Source organism: Aotus nancymaae, unplaced genomic scaffold (assembly GCF_030222135.1).
Source record: "Aotus nancymaae isolate 86718 unplaced genomic scaffold, 86718_ANA_hifiasm-v0.15.2.pri h1tg000076l, whole genome shotgun sequence".
NCBI classification, from domain to species: domain Eukaryota; kingdom Metazoa; phylum Chordata; class Mammalia; order Primates; family Aotidae; genus Aotus; species Aotus nancymaae.
In genome coordinates this window covers 1,794,906-1,816,153 of record NW_026988491.1, presented here as the reverse complement: position 1 = coordinate 1,816,153, position 21,248 = coordinate 1,794,906, and the positions used below count along the sequence as shown (strand labels likewise).

General features: G+C 39.0%; 1 long non-coding RNA gene across 16 annotated transcripts in view; it reads right to left on the bottom strand.

Annotated features, from left to right (window-relative positions):
• LOC105725775 (uncharacterized) overlaps window positions 1-21,248 on the bottom strand; it is a 277,480-nt gene that overhangs the window by 50,392 nt on the left and 205,840 nt on the right. For 12 of the 16 annotated variants that reach the window (XR_010339338.1, XR_010339333.1, XR_010339335.1 and 9 more), the window contains 3 exons: window positions 20,347-20,445; window positions 12,053-12,137; window positions 10,504-10,592 (listed from right to left, as the gene is read on the bottom strand). This is a non-coding gene — a long non-coding RNA (uncharacterized LOC105725775). Of the gene's footprint in view, window positions 1-3,072; window positions 3,831-9,125; window positions 9,145-10,503; window positions 10,593-12,052; window positions 12,138-19,501; window positions 19,720-20,346; window positions 20,446-21,248 lie in introns of those variants that run through there. The other 4 variants (XR_010339334.1, XR_010339337.1, XR_010339336.1 and 1 more) reach the window with 4 other exon arrangements.

The following is a 21,248-nucleotide window of genomic DNA, read 5'->3' as shown; positions in this document are numbered from 1 at the left end:
AGACTTTTAAATGAATCTAAGAGCATTTCTCTTTGAGGAACCTGCCAAACTGCAGGCGGGTGAAAGAAATACCACCATCCCCTGTCTGAGCTGGGTACTTGACGTAGACATGGGATCAGAGGCTACGACTGCAGGTGTGGGTCGCCCCTGTCTCTCCCACACACCTCCCCTACCCCAGCCTCTGCCCTAGTCAAGCTCTGCCTAGCAGGACAATGGCCAGCCTCATCCCTGGATCCACAGGGTGGGGAGATTCTCGCTGCTGCCACAGATGGAGAAATTGGGGGCTGCTAATTTCACGGTTGCTGTTTTAAGAGCTTTGGCTTTAAGTCAGACATTCCTGGGTTTAAATCTCAGCTCCTCTGCTCATTCACTGTGTCGCCTTGGGCAAGTCACCTCTTTGAATCTTTGTTTCCTTATCCATGAAGTAAATAGTCTCGTGATTAAATTAAATAGTGAGTATAAAGTATGCAAGCTTAACATAGGCCATGAGCTCAATGCACAGTAGCTAGCATTTTCCCTTTCACTATTTCTAAGTCATTTATGATGGCTCAGACATAACAGAAGTTTGTTTATTGTTCACACTAACTACCCAATGAAGCTCCAGCATTGAAGCCATGAAAGATCCTCCATAAATTTGTTCCTACCCAACATCCAGCAAGCGGGAAGGAGAAGAACATGGAGCATCGTCCAGGAGGGGTTCCTTCTGTCCCTCCCGAAGCTCACAGTCTAGGGAGAGAAGAACTATGGAAAACAACAACCCATAATATGCAGGGTGGATCCTCAAGAAAGCAGCAGCCAAAAACAGGGAGAAGAGAGAAGGCAGACGTCGTTTTGAAAAGTAGAGAAGATTGGCTGGGTGCAGTGGCTCACGCCTGTGATCCCAACACTTTGGGAGGCTGAAGTGGGCAGATCACAAGGTCAGGAGTTTGAGACCAGCCTGACCAACATGGTGAAACCCCATCTCTACTAAAAATACAAAAATTAGCTGGGCATGGTGGCGTGCACCTGTAATCCCAGCTACTGAGGAGGCTGAGGCAGGAGAATCGCTTGAAGCCAGGAGGCAGGGGTTGCAGTGAGCCGAGACTGCACCACTGCACTCCGGCCTGGGTGACTGAGCAAGACTCCATCTCAAAAAAAAGAAAAGAAAGTAGAGAAGACCCTGGCACACTGTGCCTGAAACCTTCAATGGTATCTCATCATTCTCAGGCGAGATAATGACCTCCTTCTCCAGCCTTCACTGAGCATGTGGTCCAGTCCCTGCCAATCCTCTCCCACATGGCAGTCCTGATCCCTCAGGCTTCTTTTCATTCAGTTAGTCAACCATAGAATTTACCTTCCAAACCAGGCCACTTTAGAGAAAGAAAGAGAATGCTATTAATCCATAAGCCAGGACACGAGGGACTGCCTGGGGTAGACCAAGATAAGCCGTCACCGTACACCATCATTCCTGCCATAGAACCTTTGCACACGCTGCTGTCCCTACTCCCCACTCACTTGGCTAACTGGACCTGAAGCTTCAGCATCCCTTCTTTAGCGAAGCCTTTTCCAATGCACCAATTTAGTCAGTTCCCTTGTTAAGCATTCTACTGGAACTTGTTTCATTAGGGGCACTAATATAAATTTCTAAATATACACAATGGTGTCTGCATTTGACTAACTCTGTTTCCAACAGGACTATAAACTCCATGAAGTTAGAGACTGTGTCTCTTTTTGTTCACTCTTTATCCCTAATGTCTGGCACATAGTAAGCATTCTACAAATGCGGCATTGGAAAGCATGAATAATTGCTTACCTCTCCGTAGAGGGCTCAAAATAGAAACCTTCTGATGTGAGAGGATATTTCAATGTGGTCTAGAAGAATAAGTAAAGAATGGGACTCCATGGAGGAGCAGAGGAACAGCCTTCAAGGTAGAGGGAATTGCAGTGGGCGAAAGGAAATGCTGGACCATGTCAAAGCAATAATACAATGGCCTGGAGCTGATTCCAAAGTGTGGGAATGAGCTGGAGGGGGAAGGTCAGGTTGGAGAAGCCTTGAGTGCTCAGCAAAGGCCTGACTTCCAACAAGCAACGGGGAGCCAGGTAGGATGCTTACTTTCGGGTGCCTTTGAGAGCCATGCTGTTGGAGGTAGGATACAATCCTCACTTCCTCCAAGTAAACCTAGAGTCTGCAGCTTGTTAAGCATTTCTTACTTAGAGCACAAATCTATTTTTTATTTTTAATGTTTTAGAGATGAGGTCTCGCTCTGTCACCCAGGCTGGAGTGTAGTGGTGTGACACCATAGCTCATGGCAGCCTCACGTTCCTGAGCTCAAGCGATCTCTTGTTTCTGCCTTCTGAGTAGCAGAGACTACCGACGTGCTCCACCATGCCTGGCTAATTTTTAAAATATTTTTTGTAGAGATGGGGTCTCACTACATTGCCCATGCTGACCTAGAAATGCAGCCTCAAGCAACCCTTTTACCTCAGCCTCCCAAAGTGCTGAGATGACAGGCATGAGCCACTGCGTTCAGCCACAAATCTGTTTTTAATGGAGGCTGGGCATGGGGGTGAGCACAGTCATATCTGAGGCACTTCTGTTCCCTGCAGGGTGGTTTTAAAAACCACAAACATGGCTATTTTTTAAAGCTCTATCCAGGGCTTTCCCCATCAGCTATGGCCCACAGAAAGCAGCTGATGTACTAAGGTCACCCAGCCAGGAATCGGACCCTGGTCCTCAGTCCTGTGTCCTCCCATTGTGCTATTCTGCTTCCTGGGTAGGGCCTGGGAGACGAGGACACCGGCACTGGAGTGGCCCTTCGGAGGGGGTCTCTAGCCCTGGAATCAGACAGAGCTATACCTGTCCTGAGTGATGAGCAACTCTCACCATTCCCATGCACACCAAGGGAGGTGGCAGAGCAATTGTCCTTGACGACCTGGTATCCCCCTCAAAATCACACCTCCCATTCCCAGAGCATTTGATCCTGTGATCCTTATTCCATCCAAAACCCACATCAACTCTTGGACCTGGTCACCATTCTCCTCTTTTATCTTAATGGTAAGGGAACTAAGGCTCAGAGAGGTTTGGTAACTTGCCTGAGGTCACACAGCTTGTGAGTGGCTCAATCCAGATTTGAACACAGATCTGACTTCAGAATGTTTTAACTCCGCACTAACCACTGCCAAAAGAAAAATATAGTGTCCTGGGGAGAGTTTCCCTTTCTCCACGGAGACATATAAGAAACAAAAAAAGGCAGGCATCTTCCAGTCAGAGATGAGCTGAAGAGGGTCCCACCAGACTCAGTGGAAGGGCACGATGACTCCAAGGGGCCTGCCACCACTCAGATTCTATTTGCAGGGCTGTCCCTGTCAGGACAGATGAAACGTCATCCAGTTAGCCATGCGGTCCACCTGGCTGTCAGCACGGCATTATTTATAATGCCTAACCCACAGCCAGGCTGTGATGAAGAATTCAGCCCTGGCTTCTCGGCAGGGAATGCAGTTGACTTTGGAAACAGCTGTCCTGGCAGGCCCGGTACAGCAAATGTGACTTAGACGTGAGCCCCAGTCTAAGGACTTAGGGTCAGCCGCAACTCCTGCCGCAGGCAATCTGGCACCCAGAGAGATGGCGGTGGCCAAACTGTTCACACGGGGCCATTTGTGTGCCTGAGAGCTGCAAGCACTTGTCCAGTAGTTCAGATGATGGAATGTGTATTTCTCATAATGGAATGTGGATTTCAACAAATGTATTCTTCACGACTCAAGGCAGACAATCGCTTTAAGAGCTGATCACTCTCTCACTGAATCTCCACAACAGTCAACGAGGATGTCTTCTATGCCCCATGATCCCCATTCTACAGTAGAAGAAACTGAGTGTCAGAGCGAGAAAAGGCCTCTACCGTCTACTTAACCCGACTCAATTCACATCCATTCAACTGAAATAAACCTACATAACCCAGCTTGGCACAACCTCACCACCAACATGATACAACCCCATTCAACTTGACCTTATTCAACAAAAACCAACTGCACCCAACAAATTCCAACAAATTCCAATTCGACAGTGGTGGCCCAGCATAAGCGCTGAGCATAGCTGGAGCCTTCAGTCAAAGTTAACCCTTTGCAGTCTTAATTCTACATCATGTTCTCCACTAAGCTGTAAGTTCCTTGGGGACAGGGATTGCATTGCTTTTAGCTCTCTGCTCACCAATCCTGGAAAACAGTGGATGTCCAAATGACTGTGGTCCTCATAGTGTGCTGTGCCCTATTTATTCAAATGTATAAATGCATACTTTCACCAGATCAATCATTCCCAGGCTTCTCTGAACTAAGGAACCACAGTAAAATACAAAACAAATGGTGGTTATTTGGTAATTACGCCAATGAAATTATTATTATTATTATGAGAGGGGGTATTATCCTACAAGGGATCCAGAGAGAGTTTTGAAATTTTCCGATCCACAGAGGCTGCTGTCCCCAAGTCACTAAAAGAAAATGCTGAACAAGGAAACTTATGGAAAAAAATATAGTAGATATTTATGCATCCTCAACTATATGTCAGGTACGGTGGTAAGTGCTTCACATGTGTCAACTCAACATTTATCCCCAGAACAGCCCTAGAGTTGGGAATCTATCTCTCACTTTATGAACAAGGAAACTAAGTTCCAGAAAGGTGGCATGCCTTGCCCAAGGGCACATAGACAGTAGGTGCCAAAGCCAGGAGTCAAACCTAGGCCCGTCTGTGGGTTCTGCTGAAAATCCTCCTCAGCCAGGTCCCCAAAGCGGATAAAACTCTACTGACCTCCAAAACTGAATAAGCTTCACAAATTTCTTCTGCTAGTCATACATTTAAACTACATTTTCTTAATGTCCATCTAATGATACTGAAGGTAGATGAATTTGACATCATTCCTGCCCCCAAGCACTCATAATCTAGTTCAGATGAGACCAGTAACTCCATAAAATAAAGTGTTGTGGCCAGGTGTGGTGGCTCACGCCTGTAATCCCAGCACTTTGGGAGTCTGAGGCAGGTGGATCATGAGGTCAGGAGATTGAGACCATCCTGGCCAACATGGTGAAACTCCATCTGTACTAAAATACAAAAAATTAGCTGGGCATGTTGGCAGGTGGCTATAGTCCCAGCTACTTGGGAGGTTGAGGCAGGCTGTACCCAGGAGGCAGAGTTTGCAGTAAGCCAAGATCGCGCCACTGCACTCCAGCCTGGAGACAGAATGAGACTCTGTCTCAAAAAAATAAAAAATGTTGTGAGGATTCAGTGGGCCAGAGAGGAGAGAAGGCTCTATATACTAAGGAGGTTTGAAGGGACGATGATTTCAAGAGTTCCATTAAACACTAATGGCAAGAAAAAAAGAGATGTTTTCAAAACATTATTTTGGTGTTGTGTCCAAAGTACCTTACCTTCTTTAGACAGAAGAGTTGTTGAAATAGTTTATTAAATTGCACTAGATTGAATTTCAATGGGTTGTGGGACTATCTTGTGCTGGGAGTTGTGTTGACTTGGATTGGCTTGTGTTGGGCTCACTTAGGTTATAGGGGATGAGAAGTGGTCTGTTGCCTTGTGTTGAATTGTAATTTGTGGTTTGTAAGTAACTGGAATCAATTGGTTTTTGCTGAATATGGTCAAGTTGAATGGGGTTGTATCGTGTTGGTGGTAAGGTTTGCTAAGCTGGGTTATGCAGGTTTATTTCAGGTGGCTTGATGTGGATTGAATTGGGTTAAGTAGATTTGGTTGGTTTAGTTGGCTTGGCCAGACTGAAATTGATTGATATCCATCTATTGAGAAGGGTTTAGAGCCATGTCCTGTCCAACAAAGAGAACTGGAAAGCTCTATAGTTAGGGCCAAAACCCACAATGGAGGGAGCCATTTAGCATTTGAGGAGGTGTAACCCAAACAAATGGTCTTTCCACCTCTGCTAAAATCTAGTTTACTGGCTGGAGAGACGGCAATGAGGGTATTAAGGGTTGGATATTCCAAAGGTCACAAGGTTTTTATGCAATTCTGGCATCTCTGTTGGTCCTATTCCATTCATCCATTTGCAAAGCATCACAGAGCTCCCTACATGTGCTGGATACTGGAGATCAAAGGATGAATAATGCCCCATGCCTGTTCTTAAGGACCTAACGATGCCACGCAATTACTGTTTACTATAATATCTCTTTGGGCAAACTCCTCATCCTCAAATCTGGCTACCAGTGAGGCAACTGCCAACACTCTGAGCCCAAGACATTGAAACAATGGAGAATATCCACAAACACAAAAAATACTTTTGGCCAGGAGTGGTGGCTCACAGCTATAATCCCAGCACTCTGGGAGGCCAAGGCAGGCTTGTCACTTGAGCTCAGAAGTCCAACACCAGCCTGGGCAACCTGGTGAAACCCTATCTCTACAAAAAGAATACAGAGTTAGCCGGGTATGGCATGTGCCTGTTGTCCCAGCTACTCGGTTGGCTTCAGCCTCCGAGGCAAAGCTTGCAGTAAGCCAAGATCGTGCCACTGCACTCCAGCCTGGGCAATAGAGCCAGACCCTGTCTCAAAAACAAACACACACACACATATACACACACATGCACAAACAAAACACACTTTTTAAACAAATTAATTTTAAAAAAAAAAACCTCTAGCAAGCCTGATTAAGGAAAAAAATGGAGAAAGGAAGTGAGAAAGGAGAGTTATACACCATAAGTCTTTTAACTAGAAAAACAGCAGAGTTTTTACAAATTATTTCAAAAATATTACAAGCAGCATACCACTGATACATTTGAAACTTAAATAAAATAAATAATTTGAAAGAAATAAAAATGGCCAAAATTGGCACAAGAAGAAAAAACGTTAGACTTGAAAGTCTAATACCCATTAAAAATTGTATGAAATCTATATTATCCCCTGTCCTGACCATCGCACCCGGGGAGCTTAAAATTTTATAAACCTGTTATGTCAAACCTTTAGGGTACAGGTAAATCCAATGGTCTATGTATTACTTTAAAGAATAAGAAAGGTGGGACATGATCCAAATTCATTTGAGGCTAATAAGACCTTTGTACCAAAATCCACTAAGAATAATACAATTAAAGAAATCTATATAAAAAAATAGACAAGCCTGTAATCCCAGCACTTTAGGAGGCTGAGGTGGGTGGATCACGAGGTCAAGAGATCGAGACCATCCTGGTCAACACGGTGAAATCCCGTCTCTACTAATACAAAAAAAATTAGCTGGGCATAGTGGTGCATGCCTGTAATCCCAGCTACTCAGGAGGCTGAGGCAGGAGAATTGCCTGAACCCAGGAGGCAGAGGTTGCGGTGAGCTGAGATCGCGCCATTGCACTCCAGCCTGGGTAACAAAAGCGAAACTCCGTCTTAAAAAAAAAAAAAAAAAAAAATAGACTTGAAAGTATGAAATGGAAAACTAGGAAGTCAGATTCAGTAATATTTTAGAAAATATACTATGAAAGGGTAGGATGAATCTAAGGAAGGCAAGGATGGTTCCAGATCAGAAAAACTTTTAGTATAATACACCACATTAAAAGAGAAATTCACATAATTTGCTAAATATATTCTGAAAAAATTCAATCCTCATTTGTAATTCAAATTGTCATTAGAAGAGGAATTGAAGGGAACTTTCCAAGAGAATTTATAGATAGGGTTTTAGGACTAATAAGAACAGTCAGTGAGATTCTAAAATTTAAGATCAGCATTCAAGAATCAGTAGTGACTTCTGCTTTTGAGAGAGATATAATAGGTCATGGTAAGACAGCATTTGTGCTGACAGCTAGAAAACACTTGATGAATACAGAAATGGTATTTTTAAGGGAATCTAGAACTGTGAAAGCAAAGAAAAAAAGTATAAGGCTACAGTTCCGGAATAATAAGAACCATTCAGAAATGGGCAGTTTCAACCTGGAGGCATTACTGATATTGGGCTCAGGCTGAGAATCTTCACTCGCCCAGACAGAGGGTAACTGCTGGGGGAATCCAAAACAGTGGAGACCAAGGGTGGGCAGTGGGAGTGGTCTGCCTGAGGTGCAGGCAACAGACGCATGCAGAGATAGTGGAGAACTTACAAACAATAATAGGGCCAGGTGTGGTGGCTCACGCTTGTAATCTCAGCACTTTGGGAGGCCGAGGCAGGTGGATCACCTGAGGTCAGGAGTTCGAGACCAGCCTGACCAACATGGAGAAACTCCGTCTCTACTAAAAATACAAAATTAGCCAGGCATGGTGGCGCATGCTTGTAATCCCATTTACTCTGGAGGTTGAGGCAGGAGAATCACTTGAACATAATAGGTGGAAGCGGCAGTGAGCCGAGATCATGCTACTGCACACCAGCCTGGGCAACAAAAGAGAAACTCCATCTCAAAAAAATAAAAGTAAAAAAAAAAGAAACAATGATAAAATTAACCGTCAATCTACTTTTCATTATCACTATAAGTCAGTAATTCTAAACAATTACAGAGATAAAATGCTCCCGCCCCCCAATTATTTTTTTTCTAAGTTCTAAACAATTGCTGCACTTACTGTTAAGGTTTAATAATAAATGTAAACTTCAGATTAGCACATTTTAAAACTTATCTTTTAATGAATATTGTATTCTTCATGGAAGCTAATTCAGAAAACTCAAGTATATAGTCAGCTTTGACTATACACAACTTTGGCTAAAGGCATTCATTCAAAATTAAGTTCATAATGACTCCGAGTCATCTGCGCTTATTTGGGCTGAAGTGTGTGTCTCCCACCTCTGAAGGAATACTTCATATTCCTTCACTTAAAGAATAGATTTCAAATAAGCAATGATAGTAAAGAACTTGAGTTACTTAAATTCCATCATTCTATATGAGACCACTGGAGATTTTACTTATGTTAAATTTTAAAACAGAGCATAGGCCAGGTGCAGTGGCTCATACCTGTAATCCCAGCACTTTGAGAGAGTGAGGCAGGTGGATCTCCTGAGGTCAGGAATTCGAGACCCTCCTGGCCAACATCGTGAAACCTCATGAAAAATACAAAAAATATTAGCCAGGCATGGTGGTGCACACCTGTTAATCCCAGCTATTTGGGAAGCTAGAGATAAGAATCGCTTGTACCTGGGAGGTGGAGGTTGCAGTGAGCCAAGATCGCACCACTGCACTCCAGCCTGGGAGACACAGGGAGGCTCTGTCTCAAAATAAAATAAAAATAGAGCATTAACTATGAGAAGTAATAGTTTTGTTTAGTAAGCAAAAAGTTAAGTTCACCTGGAAAATATTGAATTTGAAGAGTATATATTAAATGGAAAATTTTAACAATTAAATCTAATTAACAATTTAAAATTTAACTGACAATTTAAAAATTTAGTCGTTAATTATTTATTGTAAGACCAAAGAACAAATTAAGAAAATAGTAACTGTTTCTGATTGTTACACGGTTATTAAAGTAATTTTATCATATGAAAAAAGAGGCGGTGTTAATAAATTATTCACTCTGGGTGGTCAACATGCGAGGCGAGGCATAGCACTGGAGAAACAAGAAAGCTTTCGGCAGTGGTGGGACTAGGTGATAAAATTTGAAATTTTAAAGGCCAGTTTTCTCTACCCACAAGATGTTTTCTGATGACTTTCACTACTTCCTGGGAGGCCAAAGAGCAAAGCCAAAAGCTTCTGAAAAGTAGAGTGAAATTTCCCACAGTACCACAATACAGTCATCCCTCGGTATCCACGGGGCACTGGTTCCAGGACCCACCTCCCGCCCGCCACGGATACCAAAATCTGAGGAAGCTCAAGTTCCTTACATAAGCTACATGCATACGTCTTCCAATATACTTTAAATCATCTCTAGATTAGTTATAATACCTAATCCGATGGAAATACCACGTAAATAATTATGGCTGTATTGTCTTTTATTTGTGTTTTTTAAATTGTTGTATTATTTTTTATGGTTTTTCTTTTCTAAATATTTTATCCAGAACCTGTTGAATCTGCAATTGTGGAACCCGGAGGTCTCAAGGGTTTGCTATGTTTAAGAAAGGAGACCGTCCAGGAAAAGGGGGATGGCAAAGTAGAAACAGGAGAACCAGAGAGGAAAGTACCAAAGTGAATGGGGAATATTAATGTGAGAGTGCCCAACTCCGCCTGGTTTGCCTGGGGCTATTTCAGTTTTTGTTTTTTGTTTTTTTTTTTTTTCTGAGGTGGAGTTTTGCTCTTGTTCCCCAGGCTAAAGTGCAATGGGACTATCTCAGCTCACCCACAACCTGTGCCTCCCGGGTTCAAACGAGTCTCCTGCTTCAGTCTCCTGAGTAGCTGGGATTATAGATGCCCACAACCACATCCAGCTAATTTTGTATTTTTAGTAGAGACGGGGTTTCACCATGTCGGTCAGGCTGGTCTCGAACTCCTGACCTCATGTGATCTGCCCGCCTCGGACTCCCAAAATACTGAGGCATGAGCCACCACGCCTGGCGCTATTTCTGTTTTAAAGCAGAAAGTCCTGTGTGCAAAGAATTCGTTCAGTCCCAGGCAAACTAGCATGGTTGGTTACCTCCATGAACACGAGGATCAAGGACTCTTTCCCCTGAGAGCATTTGCTTATCCAGGAGTAGTTGGCAGCTGAGATCTCAGGACTGGATCCTAGGAGAAGAAAATTGTTGGGGAAATGAGGAATCAGCAGAGATGTAGACATTCAATCAGAACAGTTGTGAGCAGTTGGAGACTGAGGGGTCACCAGCACAGGGATAGATTCCCCCTTAAGACACTTGTTAAAGTTGAAGTTGTGCAGGCATCAGACTAAAGAGCTATACTGAAAACCTCTGAAGGGCAGAACAAAATCGTCGTGAGCCTGGCAAAACTGAGGATAAAAATATCTGCTAGCCTTTCAGTTAAAAACACTAGAGGGCTGTGCCCAGAAACAGGGCAAATCAGAGGCACACTAGACCTTACTGTCCCTGCAGCCTCACTACTGCAAATACAAGTGCTTGTTGGATTGAGGTGATCAGTACTCCACCCTATCAGAGTAAAGGCCATTGTGTTATCCTCTGGCAGACAATAACTTAATGTAATATTCTATTATTTATAATTTCCAACATAACATTTAAAAGTAGTAGACATGTGAATATGCGAGATGCTATGAAATAAAAAACAGACACTGGAAGAACCACAGTTGACAAAGTTATTAGAATTAGCAGACAAGGACTTTTAATAACTATGATTTTTGACAAAAAAGAAGATGAAGAATTTCACCAAAAAAAAATGGAGGCTATTTTTTAAAACAATCAAATGTACATTCTGGAACTGAAAATAAAATATTTGAAATTAAGAACTCAATGGACGCAGACTTTTTAAATGACAGAGGAGTGAATCCTCCTACAGATAACAAATATAAACACCAGATAAAACAAAATCCATCTAAAGATGCTAGAGATGAAATTGACCCCAAAAGATGCAATTAAAAGTGGTAGAAATTGCAGTTTGTGACTTTCTAACTTGAGGATACTCCCCAAACCTCAGAGCTGTATATATAATATATGTTACATACATACAATACATACATGTTATATATACATGTAATTTGACTAGTACAAATATCTAGGACTAGTACAAATATCTAGGAATGACCACGAGTGGTCATTCCAATCCTAGATTAGAATAGAAATAGAGTGGTCATTCATATATCTTTTCATGTGCTTATTTGCTATTTACTATATCTCTTTGGATGCTTGAAAAGATATTCAGTATCCTTATTCATTAGGGAAATAAAAATTAATATCACAATAACGTGCTACTGCACATTTATGAAAATGACTGAACTTTAAAAACAAAACTGACCATACTAAGTGTTGGTAAAGACATGGAGCGGGGAACTCTAATACACTGTTGATGGGAATGTAAATGGAACAACAACTTTGGAAAAGAGTTGAGCCACTTCCAGAAATTTAAACATATACCTACCATATGAGACAATCATTCCACTCCTGGATATTTGAATTAGTCAGGGTTCACCAGAGAAATGACCAAAATATTTCTAAATTTATATTTATACACACATAGAAAAAGATTTATTATAAGGAAAGTGATTTATTATAAGGACTCACACATTTATGGAGGCTGAGAAGTCCTAAATCTGCAGTCAAGAAGGTGGAGACTCAGGAGAGCCAATGTATGGTTCCACTTCAAGTCCTAAGAGAGCAGAGATTTCAGTCTGAGTCCAAACACCAGTAAAAACCAATGGTCCAGCTCAAGCATTCAGGAAAGAGGAGTTCCCTCTTACTCAGTCTTTCTGTTCTAGTCACATCTTCAGTGGGTTGGATGAGGTCCACCCAATAATGGCGGGTGATACGGTTAGGATATTTGTCCCATCTAAATCTCAGGTTGAAATGTAATCTCCAGTGTTGAAGATGGGACCTGGTGGGAGATGTCTGGGTCATGGGGACAGATCTCTTGTGAATGGCATGGTGCCATCCCTATGGTAATGAGTTCACATGAGATCGGTTATTTAAAAGAGTCTGGCACCCCCACCTCTCTCTTGCTTCCTATCCCACCATGTGACCACCTGCTGTCCCTTTGCCTTCTGCCATGACTGTAAGATTCCTGAGGCTCTCACCAGAAGCAGATGCCGGCACTGTGCCTCTTGTATGGACTGCAGAATCCTAAGCCAAAATAAACCTCTTTTCTTTATAAAGTACCCAGTCTCAAGTATTCCTTTACAGCAACATAAATGGACTGACAGAGAGGGAAATCTGCTTTACTCAGTCTACCGATACAAATGTTATCATCCAGAAACACCCACACAGATACACCCAGAAAAATGTCTGGCTAAATGTCTAGGCAACCTGTGGCCCAGTAGCATTGACACATAACTTAACCATCACAGTATTTACCCAAGAGACAAAGCATATGTACCTACATGGACTTGTACATAAATGTTCACAGCAGCTTCATTTGTTATAGCTCAAAACTGAAAACAACCCAAATGTCCATCAACATGTGAAAGGATAAAAAAAATTGTGGTATATCCACACAATGAACTATTATTCAGCAAAAAAAGAGAGAAATGAACTGTTGATACATAAAACATATGAATGAATCTCAAAATAATTCTTCTATATGAAAGAAGCCAGAAAATAAAAAGAGTATGTACTATATGAGTATAGTACAGACTGTAATTATATAATCCATAGTGACATAAAGGAAATCTGTGATTGCCTAGAGTTGGAGAGTTAGGGTGGAAAAGTAGGAGAGAAAAACTAAAAAGGAGCACAAGGAAAATTTGGAAATAATGACTATGTTCATTATCTTAACTGTGGTAATGATTTCACAGGTGAATAAATATGTCAAAACTTATCAAATTGTGCTCCTTAAAAATCAGTAGTATACTGTATGTCTGTTGTAACTCAGTAAAGTTACTGAATAAGCATAACATATTACAATATGTGGCATATTGGTAAAATAGTGGTTAGAGGGAAATTTATAGATTTAAATGTTTATACTAGAGAGAGTTCAAACTCAATTATCTAAGCTCTCACAATTATCTACAAAAAGGAGGACAAATTAAATATAAAATAAGAATGGCATAATGATCAATAAAATGCAATTTAAAAAGTAAAAAAAAAATCATAAAATACAAAACAGATGAATACCAAAGAAAATCAATGAAACCAAAAGCTCATTATTTGAAAAGATAAGAAAGCTGGTAAACCTGAAGTCAAACTCTGCATGGAAAAAAGAAAGATGGTACAAGTTATCAATATGGAGAACATAAGTGGAGATATCACAACAGATCCTACAGACATCCTAAAGACTCAAATTGCCAAACTTGGCATTAGGAAAAAAATAGAAATCTGAATAATCTTACATGTAGAAAAGAAATTGAATTTGTAATTTAAAACCTTCTCACAAAGAAAACTCCAGGAAAAGACTACTAAACTGATTAATTCTATCATACGTTTAAGGAAGAAATAATACCAGTTTTACACAAACTCTTTTAGAGTATAAAGGTTAGAATAAACTAATAGAACATGATTTCATGAGGCCAGTATTAGCCTGATATCAAAAGTAGATGAAGAAAATACAGAAAAAGAATATTGCATGCCATTATTTATTATGAACATAGGTGCAAAGGTTCTGAATAAAATATTATAAAAATGAGTGCAGCAATATAAGAGAAGATAATACATCATAAACAAGTGAGGTTTAACCCAGGAATGCAAAGTGACCTAATATCCAAAAATTAAACGACGCAACTCATGGTTTTATGAGAATAAAGGAAAAAACTTCATATGATTGTTTCAACTGATAGGAAAAATTATTTTCAAATTTAGCAGCCATTTGTGATTAAAAAAAAAATTCCAACAAACTATAGATAGAAAAAACCATTCTCAAATTTACAAAGAGCATGTAAAAAATATCCACAACTAACAAAATTAATGCTGGAATAGTTTTCATTCTCTCTAAGATTGGAATGGAGACAAGAATGTCCACTCTTACCACTTTGTAATTTAACGTTTTCCTAGCTATCATAGCCACTGAAATAACTTAAGAAAAGGAAAGAGAAAAAGAAAAGGCATACAAACTGGAAAGGGAGAAGTAAAGCTGTTTTTATTTGCTGTCCTTATAATGAGTGAATTTAGCAAAATCAATAGTATTTTTACACACTATCATTGAACAACTAGAAAATAAATTTTTTAAATGCAATTTTAATTACAATATCACAGAAATATGTAAAATATTTAAGAATAATGTAATAAATCTATGTAAAACTTGTATTCTAAAATAATATATAAATTATAAAACTACAAAATTAAAGTTTTATGAAGTGTATAAAAATTATATAATTTATTTTAAACATTTATAGTTTTGTGTAGTTTAGTAATTATTTAAATGTAAAGGAAATAAATATTTCAAATAGAAGGCAAAGATTGTCAGACTCAGTTAAAAATAAAAGTACATGCTGCTTATAAGAGACATTTTAAATATAACCATATAGAAAGATTGAAAATACAGAAATGTAAAAAGATGTGCTAGGTAAACATTAACCAAAGAGGAAACTGGTTCAGCCATTTGAATATCAAAGTAGATACTGAAGGCAGAAAGTAAAAGTGAAAATATGGAAGAGTAAATCCAAGAGGAAGATGAGTCACAATCCTGAACCGGTATGCAGCCGTAGCATAGCTTCAAATTTTATAATGTAAATATTAAATTGAGAGAAATAGATATATGCATAATAATGTAGAAATAATTTAACACACCCTTCTCAATAACTGATAGAGCAATAAAATAAAAACCCATCAATAACAAAGATGAGAATAACACAGTTAACTTTGAATGGACTGACAAATAGAGAACATTACACCCAACAATGATACATTCTTTTTATATCTACATGTAACATTTACCAAAGTGACTAAATCCTGGATCAAAATTTGGAGTATTTTCTCTGAGCCCAAAAGAAATAGCAAATGAATCACCAAGAAATCCCCAATTGCTTAGAAACTAAACAATATACTCCAATCTCTGCATCAAAAATCAAGAAGAAAAATTAAAATTATTTTAATTAATGATACTGAATCTATGGCATATCAAAACAAGAGATGTAGGCAAAACAGAGAATACAGGAATCTCCATATCCTCAAAATGTATATATTGTTAAAAAGAAACACAAAAATTAGTAATTTAATCTTCTATCTCAAAGAGCTAGAACAAGACTAAATGAAATGCAAGGAGAGTAGAAGAAAGGAAATAATACAGATAGCAGAAATTAAATAAAAGTGTTCAAGATAAAACAGTAATAATGCCAGAAGTTAGTTTATAAACTTGTTAATGTTAATAAACTTGATAAATTTAAGGCAAGAGCAATTAAGAAAAAAAGAGAGAGACACCTGTCAATACTGTAAAAAAATAGTAAGAGACGTTACTTCAAATTCTATAGATGTATAAAAGATAATAAGATATTGTAAAGAGTTTAAACTAATAAATTTGACAACCTGAATTGCAACGGACAAATTCCTCAAAAAAAAAAATCCACCTTTGCAATGCTAACAAAAGAATAAATTAAAAATCTGAACAGTCCAAAATCTATCAAAAAGTTTAGCATATTATTTAAAACTTCTCACAAGAAAATCTCAAATCTAGATAAATTCAGTCAACTCTTCATTATATTTAAGGAAAAAATAACACTAATTTTCCACAAACTATTACAGATAGTATTTTTTTTTATTTTTATTTTTTGCCAAGCTAGAGTATGGAACAGATAGTATTTTTTAAAACACTTCCCAATATCATTCATGGGGCCAGAATAACTTTGATCTTGAAACCAGAAAAACACAAGAAAGGAAAATTACAAACCAGGCTTTCTCATGAACTTACAGGCAAAAAGCCCAAACTTAATTTTGCAAATCAAATCAGTGATAAATAAAAGCTATGATACATCATGACTAATTGATGTTTATTCTAGAAATACAATAATGAAAATCATGTAGTGCAATTTTCCACTTCAACAAGAGAGAGAACAATTATACAATCACCTCAGTAGATATAGAGTATCATTTGACAAAATTCAATGAACATTTATGGTGAAAGCTTTTAGGTAGAAATAGTGGGGAATAATCTTTGATTTGGTAAAAAAACAAATGAAATAAAGAGCAAATATTATTCTTAATGGCGAAACATTGAAAGATTTTCCCACAAAATAAGAAAATAAACAGGAATGCCTACTATCACCAAGCATTATCTTCTTCTATTCAGCACATACTGGGTATTCTAGCCAAAACAGTAGGAAAGAATAAGAAATTGATGGCTTAAGGACTGAAAGTGAAGAAATGAACTTGTCTTTATTCACTGGTAGTACGACTGCATATGTAGAAGATCCAAAAACAGCTTTAAACTATTAGCATTACCAGTTTAATTTAACAGTGTTACTGGATACAGGATCAACATACAAAGATCAATTTTATTTCTATATATCAGCAATAAACAAATTGAAAATAAAATTTAAGAGAATCATAAAACTATAACAACATAAAAAATATCAAATACCTAGAAATAAACCAAATGAACCAAGTTAGCTACACTAAAAACTACAAAACATTATTGAAAGTGAGAGATGAAAAGAGGGACTGTTTCTTAAATTGTGCTAGGACAATTGGATGCATATCTGAAAAATAAATAAATTAGATCCCTACCTCACACATTACACAAAAACAAGTTAATTGTTAATCTAGGTTGATTAAAGACCTAACAGACAAAACTAAAACCTTTAAAATTGTGCAATAAATTATATACTTTTCTATAATAAATTATAGAAACATATAGCCTCAGGATGGACCATGTTAAACCAGACACAAAAGCGCAAATCAGACAATAAAAGATTGATAAATGCGACCAAATTTTAAAACTTTCGCACAGCCAAAGGCGTCTCATACAATATTAAAAGACAAAGAATGTAGTGGCAGAAAAAAAGTTTTACTTTATATAATCACCAAGAATTAGTAACCAGAATAGATTTTTAGAATTGATTTACAAAAAGATAACACTGTAGGGGGAAAGTTGCATAAGAAATGAATAGGTAACTCACAGAAGAGAAAAATAAATGACCAAGGAACATAAATATATAGTCTTACTTAGTAACCAGTGAAATGTAACTTAAACCCACAAAGATATCATTTGGAAAATATTAAACCATCTGACAATATCAATTGTTGGCAAGAACTCTCATCTACTGCTGGTGGGAAGGTAAATTTGTACAATCATTTTGGGGAGCAATTTGGCAAGATCTAGTAGAGATTAATACATGCATATCCTTTCACCTAGAAATTCTACTTCTAAATATATATCCTAAAAATTGTTGCATATGTGTACCAGAAAACGTGTACAAAAATTGGAAACAGCCTACATGTCCATCAATGAAAAAAGAATACATTAATGTTAATACAGTTATACAATGGAATACCATATAGAAATTAAAATGAATGAACTAAAATTACATATATCAACATGTATAAACCTTTCAAAAAAACATAAAATGTATTTAAAAATAAAAGTTGTGGAATGATACATATGGTATAATATCATGGATATAAACCTAAGAATATGCAAAACAATACCATGTATTATTTATGGACACATATGTAGTAAAAATATTTTTAAAACATGATAAACACCAAGTTTGGCATAGGTCTGTATTTCTGGAACAGAAAGCAAATGAATGGGATTGTAGAGGGTAATACAGATGGGACCAACTGTCTGTATTATTTTAACTTTAAAATAAAAGGTCTAAAACAAATACAGCAAAATCTTAAGATGTCAAAGCTAGGTGGTGGGTACACAGTGTTTGTTATATTAATATTAGTCTGGTACTGTGCTGGTACATTTTTTTTTGAGACGGAATTTTGCTCTTGTTGCCCAGGCTGGAGTGCAATGGTGTAATCTCGGCTCACCACAACTTCCCCTTCCCGGGTTCAAGCGATACTTTCGCCTCAGTCTCCTGAGTAGCTGGAACTACAGGGCATGCGCCACCATGCCCAGGTAATTTTGTATTTTTAGTAGAGACAGGGTTTCTCCATGTTGGTCAGGCTGGTCTCGAACTCCCGTCTCGGCCTCCCAAAGTGCTAGGATCACAGGCATAAGCCACCTCACCTGGCCAGTAAATGTTTAACAACTGGTTTTCCTAGGAGAAAACCCAGATTTGTAGTGTTGGCCAATTTTCATGATGTAAATACTCCCACCATGGCCAATTCCAAGCTATCAACTTGATTTCACTGATTACACAGTTGGGAAAAGATGCACACGCTAAGTTTCTGGGAGCCAGAATGAACCAGCTTCAGCATACCTCTGTATTAGTCTCTACCACTTTCTGTGTGAAATAGAGGAAAATAAAACACTAATTTTAAAAGCTCAGTTCCTTATGGAAGGAAATCAGAGGGCAGGTGCTCTGAAAAAGCAGGGATGGTGGGCCCCCACCCTTCTTCCTTCCATGAAAACTACCAAGACACCAGCATGTAGACCACTAGCCCAGACGATCTCTGATGTACTAGGATTTGCCAAAATGTTCTCACCTCCTTTATTGATAGTGGCACTTCCTCACTCAGCAAGAAAGCAAGGAGGCATCTAGAAAAGGTGGCTACATAGGGACCTGAGAGTCCACGCACAGGACTTGAGGCACAGGCAGGTTTGTGAAATGGGGGAAATTGTAGACCCATATCCCAAAGGAAATATAAAATAAATGGCTAAGACCACTGTACCTACTCAGCATGGAAATGCCCAGGTCAGAGATCATTTGATTACCTCTTTTTTTTTCTTTTAATTATTGTGCTTTAGGTTCTGGGGTACATGTGCAGATCATGTAGGATTGCTGCATAGGTACATACATGGCAAGGTGGTTTGCTGCCTTCATCCCCCCATCACCTATATCTGGTATTTCTCCCCTCATTATCCCTCCCCACCCTCTCCACCCCCGATGTCCCTCCTCTAGTACCCCCCCACCACTGACCACAGTGTGTGATGCTCCCCTCCCTGTGTCCACATGTTCTCATTGTTCAACACCCGCCTATGAGTGATAACATACAGTGTTTGGTTTTCTGTTCTTGTGTTAGTTTGCTGAGAATGATGGTTTCCAGATTCATCCATGTCCCTATGAAGGACACGAACTCATCATTTTTTATGGCTGTATAGTATTCCATGGTGTGTATATGCCACATTTTCTTTATCCAGTCTACCGATGATGGACATCTGGGTTGGTTCCAGGTCTTTGCTATTGGAAACAGTGCTGCAATGAACAGACATGTGTATGTGTCTTTATAACAGATCAATTTATAATTCTTTGGGTATATACCCAGTAATGGGATTGCTGGGTCAAATGGTATTCCTATTTCTAGGTCCTTAAGGAATTGCCATACTGTCTTCCACTTTATGGAAAACTGGTGCTCACTGAAAGTATCTTGAGGACCAGAGGGGAGCCAGGGAGTGGGATCAACAACCCTACTCCCTCTCCATCCATAGCCACTCCTCTTGTATCTGACTTAAGTGTAAGGCTTTCTGGTAATGATTTCATTGGAGTAGTGGGTTCCACTGCTTCAAAACAGAAACAGTGTGGAAGAGCCACTGAGATGTTCATTGAATGCACATATTTTTGCAGTTATCAAAACCAGTGTTTAGAAAGAGAAAAGTCATACGGATGACAGAGCCACAACTCAAGCCCCTGCATTCTGACTCCTGACCCAACTGTTCCCACCCTCCCATACCCTCAATCCAGAAGCAATTCCTGCCCTTCTCTCTTTCTGCCTCATTAAGAAAGGAAGCACATGAAGATCAGCAAGAAGAGAGAAACAAGCAGAAGGCGATGCATAAAATCCAAGCACCTCACTAGAGTCATCCAAGTAGCGTTGCTTCTTACCTGCCTGACACAGACAATGTCTCTACCTCCCTGGTCAAGGTCCAAAATTAGGACAATGGCCAGCCAGGGGACTTCTCCCAGATATTCTTCATTGAGCTTCTGGAGCAGGACATGGAGAAGAGAAGAAAAAGACATTATTCTCCCTTTTTGGCAAGGCAGCAAAGTGGACAAACACAGGCTTCCCCTTCTAAGTTTAAATCTCAGAACCAGTAGGCACCAGCCCTGTGACCGTCAAGATGATTAACTTCTCTGAGAAGTTAATTTGCAAAATGGAGTATTCATTGGCTCAGAGAATGGTCATGAAGGCCAAGTGATGTCACAAACAGAAAACCTTCAACACAGACACTGATCCCATAGTAAATGTTCATAATATGTTGATCCTTGGCTCAACATATACAAATCAATAAATGTGATACGGCATATTAAGGGAAGGATAAAAACCGTATTATCATCTTTATGGATGCAGAAATGCATTTGACAACATTCAGCATCCTTTTTTAGGAACAGGAGGAATGTACTGCAACACAACAAAGCCCATAAATGAAAAGTCCACCAATAATATAATACACAATAGTGAGAAGTTGAAAACTTTCCCTCGGAGATCAGAAACAAGACAAGAATGCCCACTCTCAACACTTCTAGTCAATGTAGCACTGGATGTTCTAGCCAGAGCAATTAGACAAGAAAAAGAAATAGGAGGCAACCAAATAGGAAAGGAAGAAGGGAGTCTCTATTTGCTAATGACACGATCTTATATGCAGAAAACTCTAAAGACTCCATGAAAAAAACTATTAGAGCTGACAAACTCAGTAAAGTTGCAGGGTGCAAAATCAATACACAAAAATCAGTACCATTTCTTTACACTTACAGTCAACTATCTGAAAAAGAAATTAAGAAATCTA